At 52.9% G+C, this 5,402-nt stretch overlaps 1 protein-coding gene across 5 annotated transcripts in view; it reads left to right on the forward strand.

The window, feature by feature from the left end:
• Window positions 1-2,035: 2,035 nt before the first annotated feature.
• SEMA6A (semaphorin 6A) overlaps window positions 2,036-5,402 on the forward strand; it is a 114,321-nt gene continuing 110,954 nt past the window's right edge. For 4 of the 5 annotated variants that reach the window (XM_042882799.1, XM_042882802.1, XM_042882803.1 and 1 more), the window contains exon 1: window positions 2,036-2,529. The gene's annotated coding sequence lies outside the window, so the exon portion shown is untranslated. Of the gene's footprint in view, window positions 2,530-3,669; window positions 3,843-5,402 lie in introns of those variants that run through there. The other variant, XM_042882800.1, reaches the window with a different exon arrangement.

Genomic DNA, 5,402 nt, shown 5'->3' on the forward strand with positions numbered 1-5,402 from the left:
ACAGGATTTTTCAATGGTTTCTGCTTCTTCCATAAACTAAAAATCTGGTATGTATTTTTCAAAACCATAAATATAGGGAAAAAAATATTCTCTGTTGGAGAGCCTTTCTGATTAATAAGGAAATCCAAGTGTAAAACAAACTGCTCACTACTGCAGAAATACTTGTAAACTATGTGAAGCACACAACTAGGGCTCGATTGAGATCTGCTTGCAGTTCAAACCACAACAAAGTCAGTGAAGTCCTGAGCACCTCAAAATGTATGTAGCAATTGAGGACAACATAATGATGGAAACTTCCCACAAATCCAGACCATATTATCACTGTTCTCAATTCCTGACACAGGGAGATGCAGTATGAGATGATCCAGAGCCTCCTTTGGGAAGATAAAGGGCTAGGGTTCTTGGCAAATCAAAGTCCATCCAGTCTGGTTTATCCTCCTGACACATGGTTGGGTACCCAGAAATTATTTGTACTAGTCCAATTTCTCTAATTGCTTTCAGATCTAGCGTAAGTTTTCTTAACTAAAATTTATCTGTTCCCAGCAATTATTCTCTTCAGTGCAGAACCCTCTTCTGTTTCAGATTTTCAGGGAAGGAAGAAAATACACATGAAATCTTAGTTCCTTTGGTTAGAAAATCATCCTAAGTATACATTCAGTATAAACTGTCTGAAAGAAGAAACTTTTCCTCAACACAGATGGATGTTTTCCCTTGTAATCTAACAACTAGAAATTGAATGAACGTGCATAATTTTAGATCCCAAATCAAATACTGAATCAAAACCAAATTCTCAGAGTCCTTTCATTATCTGAAAATAAAAGGCGAGGGAAACAGCTGCCAATAAACAAAGAATTATTTTAATTCTAATGACACACTTTGTGGCCTGACAGTAAATCCCTTTGCTCTATCCATCGTTTCACTTATCTGGTTTGGAGGAAAAATAGATAGATAGATAGACAGATAGACAGATAAATAGATAGATAGATAGATAGATAGATAGATAGATAGATAGATAGGTAGGTAGGTAGATAGAGATGATGTTCAAGCAATTGCACTTGTAAGCGACTCCTGTGGGGAGCAGATACCTCCATGCGGAACACCAGAGGCTCTCCTAGCAGCCTCGCTCCAGCGAGACCTACAGCATACAAAACGCTGTTAATCCCATGCCACGGCCAAGGAACGGCTGTGTCTCCGCGCCCCGAGCCCGCAGAGGTCAGCGATAGGGGAGGGAGGGTCGGACCCACACCCGAGCGTGGCAGCCAGGCGCGACCCGGCCGGAGCGCTGGAACGACCACAGCCTGCTGCTGGTGCGCGGCCGCGGGGCCGGGGTGGGGGATTAACGTACTAGCGCCGCTCGCTCCTGCTTCTCGCTGGATCGGCTCCGAGACGGGGATTAACGCAGCGAGCGGCTGCCGGGGCGGGATTTGACTGGAGGAACGGTGGAAAGGAAGAGATGAAGACGGCCGAGATCGGTGCCAGCGGCAGCTGCAGCCGCGGTCCCCGCGGGGACTAGGGGGGGATTTGCCGCCGCTCGCCACCACCGGGCGCTGCCGAGCTTTTTGCCGGACAGCACCGGACGGCTCCGAGCCGTCCCTGCCGCCCCTCCCGGAACCCGCCGCGGGAGTCCCCGGCCGGGCCGCCCAGAACCGAGCCCACACCGCCAGGCCGAGATGCTCCAGTCGCTCGCGGGCATCCCGCGGCGGCGGGCAGCGTTGGCGTGGACACCGAGAGAGCGATCGGAGACGGCGGCAGCGGCGGCGGCTGCGACCGACGGTGCCGGCGGGGACATCGCTTCCGCGAGGCGCGGCACCGCAGCCGCCCCTTCGGCGGCACCGCCCGCGGCACGGCGGGGCGGGAGGGCTGGGCACGTGCCCGCGGGGCGGGGCGGGGCGGGGCGCGGCCGCCCGGTGCGATCCAGTCCGGGGCTTTGTCTCCGCCTCCGGAGCCGCGTCCCAGGGGCTGGGAGTGGGAGCCGGGCGGAGGCAGGGTAGCGGCGACGGGCGAGCGGCTTCCAGTCCAATGCCCGGCAGCCTGGGGGCGAGCAGCGACTGCGCCTTCTTGCCGCGGCACGGCGAGCGCCGCCAGCCTCGGAGTTTTCCTGGAGCAGCTTTCGCACCGGGAACACTTTTGGTAGAAAGGGAGCAGGACAAGACCCCGAAATGACTTACCTCCCGAGGCACGGCTGAAGGGGACTTACTGGAGTGGAGTCGTAGTGGAATTTGGGTTTGGAGAGGAGTTGCGAACGCTTTTTTTCTTTTTCTTTTTCTTTTTTTTCTTTTTTTTTTTTTTTTCCACTCCTGTTCCCTCTTTTCACCCGTCATTGGAAATGAACAAATTGCACTTGCAATTCAGAAAGTAGAAATATTAAATATTCCATCCCCTGGGAAGCACATATGTAGTAATGACAAAGGATTGCAAAGGAGAGAGTGGCTCCAGTTTCCCAGAGAGATCCCCTTAAATGGATTACTAAATGGGACACACCATCAGCTAGTTCTGTCCTCTAGCTGCCCAGATAGATGCACCGAAAAGGTACAGTACTCCCCGTCCGTATCCGATGTTTTGGGTTGCGTGGAAGGAAGGCTCCCGCCTCGCCCGGCCGGTCGAGAGCGGCGGGGAAGGCGGGCGGCGGCTGCGGCTGCCTCGGCAGCGCCGATGGCATTAGGCGAGGAGCCGCCCGCAAGTGCACGCGTTGCGCTCGCCCTTGCCACTTTCCAGGCATCTCGTGGTTTCGTCTTTCTTTTCCTTTTTTCCTCTTTTCCTCTCCCCCACCCCTAGGCTGCTGAACGCGCCGGCGCTCCCCGGCCCACCGGCACCGTTTGCATGCACGGTGTTCGGGCTCCTGTCCGCCTTCTCCGGCTCCCAGCTCCGCTCCCTGCCCTCAGCTGCGGGGGGTTTCGTGCGGGGCCGGATCCGCGCTGCCTGCGGTCACCGCGCGGGGCTATGAGCTGCCGGGGTCTTTGTTACAGGCACAGTGCGGGAGCTCCGTGCAGAGGCGTAACCCACGGTTTCCGCTCACCAGTGCGGGATTGTGGTGGTGCCTTCTGGTTTTGTGGGCTTGGCGGTGTGTTTCGGGATTGGGATTTTTGTTTGTTGGCCTTACTATTATTATTTTAAATTTTCAAGGCTGAAAGAAGAGGCCGGCAACCGAGAAAACTTCGGTTTCCCGGTTGCTACAGCGGCTTTGTTCGCGAGGGTGGGCTGAGGCCGCGGGCTCCCCTCCCCGCCGCACCGACCTCCGTCCCCGCAGAGGGGCTGCGGGGAGAGAGAGGGTCCCAGGCAGAGCCCTTCCCCGCCCCCTTCTCGGCAGGGCGAGGGCTCTGTCCGCCGCTCCTTCGTTCGCTCTCTTCCTCGGGGAGCCGAGAAACGGCGGATAAAGTTTTTCTAAGGGGGAAGAGCAGGGCAAGCCGGCACGAAGGAGCTGCCGCAGCCTCTCTCGGAGCTGGCCCGGCGTGAGTACTGGGAGCCCCGTGCAGGCGGCTCTGAGCGGCCGGCAGCGGGCAGCTTCGTACCGCTGATTTAAGAGAAGAAGGCGGTTTAGCTCCCCCCAGCCCAGCCCGTGTAGGAGCTGCGGGCGAGGCGTTAGGAACCCGTCTGTCCCCCGTCCGGGGCGAGGCAGGGGGTCAGCACTGCCCCGAGCCCTGCCGCCGTTCCCGAGGAGGGTGACGGAAAGTTTGGCTCGTCTTCGAGCCGGAGAAAGTACCTGCGACAGCTCGGCCCCTCCTGCCCGAGGGAGGCGCTTCCTGGGGTGGCTGCAGGCGGGGGAGCGTTGCGAGCGCGGACCGCCGAGGCGGCGGTGTCGTTCTGTCCGCTGGCACTACGATGTCCTGACAGCCCTGAGCCGGGTGAGTGCCGGGCTGAGCTCCGCGGACAGCCGGCTGTGTCTTTGCTAACCGTGACCGCTTGGTCGGAGGGAAATTTGCTCCCCTTCCCCTCTCCTGAGCAAATTGCTGCTTTGGAAGTTTGTAAACCTGCGCTCGTGTACCGAGGTCTGTGCAGCACGCGTCTTTGGTTGTTGCGGATGGGAAATTGTTCGACTAAAGCAGAGGCTTTAAGTGGTCCGTGGCAAAGCACGCGAATTCCAGGATTCGCAAGATGAACACTTGGTCCTCCGAAGGGGTGGACACATGGACTGTAGATGTAGTAAATAATAAAGAGCTGAATCTCCACGACCATTTTCTGCCACAGGGCTGCGTGCAGAGGTTTACTAATTGTCGTAGATTGGGCTAACTTTTATTCAGTATCATCTGGCACTCGTATTAAGCTAACCTCGAAGACGGAGGAAATCATGCCTCTTGCTATGCTGTCTTTGCAAACATTGTGTATGTGCAGTTCAGTGTTCTCATGTCAGCAAGCTTTTCTGGCTCGGTAAATCAACGTGAGGAAGTCCAGGAGAGTGAGGATCTATCGCAGAACTTGTAGAGATTTTGACAAGTCTGTGGCAGCTCTCTGACAGTAGGATTTATGCAGCCACTGTAACGTTCATGGCTTCCTTTGCCATTTGTTCTCAGACTGCAAAATGATCATGCTCTGGTTAACTTCTGTGGGTTTTCTGTTTGTTTGTTTGTTTTTAATGAGACTGATTTAGTGTGTTGCAAGGAAAATTGGGTTTCGTACAGCAAACCTTTTTCTTCATGGAATTGCTGCATATGTGTTTGAAAGGAAATGCTATAGTGTCAGTAAGATTGAGAGGTTTGCCAATTAAAAAAAAAAAAAAAAAGTGCAGTTGCCTGAACATTTCAATGTCTAGGGTATAATTTTGTCTGAAAGGATCCTGTTTTTCATGTAGTAGCTTATCCGAAGATATAATGCAAAGAGAAAACACACTAACTCTCTTTAAAGCCCAACAATTTCCTATGCATAAAAATGTTTATCTTGATTCCCTTCCACTCTTCACTGAATAAAATCTCTGGCTTTTGAGTAAGTTTATCTCAGGAGTGGAATGCCCAGATGAAGCTTCTGTCTGAATGCAAAATGAATTTTAAAATAGCAATTAATACCATAAAGTATAATTGCAGTGTTTGCTTTTCCTGTAGTGGGAATCAAGTGCTTGAAGCATGGATGAGTACTTAAAAGGAAAACGAGTCATATGGTCACAGATGTTCTGTGTATTCTGAATTAGCCTACATCAAAACTGTTATTCTGACTTCCAGTGGCAAAACCAACCTTATAAACTTGTCGTTCTTGAACAAAAAAAATAGTTGGATTCTAACGTCTGCAAGCAATATGTTATCTAACATCTCCAGCTGCTCGAAGGTGGAAGTACCAACCATAGTCCGTTTATAATGTTTGCAAATTAAGGCATGCACTTATTGCCAGTCAGTGAGGAAGGAGGTGGGTCGGGTTTGGGAGAAGGAGTTGTCCTTGCTCTTTTTTTTTTTTTTTTTTGGTTGGGGGGGGGGGGG

The sequence above is a fragment of the Lagopus leucura genome, unplaced genomic scaffold (genome assembly GCF_019238085.1).
Source record: "Lagopus leucura isolate 7727_CA_CO unplaced genomic scaffold, USGS_WTPT01 Super-Scaffold_100036, whole genome shotgun sequence".
Taxonomy (NCBI): Eukaryota; Metazoa; Chordata; class Aves; order Galliformes; family Phasianidae; genus Lagopus; species Lagopus leucura.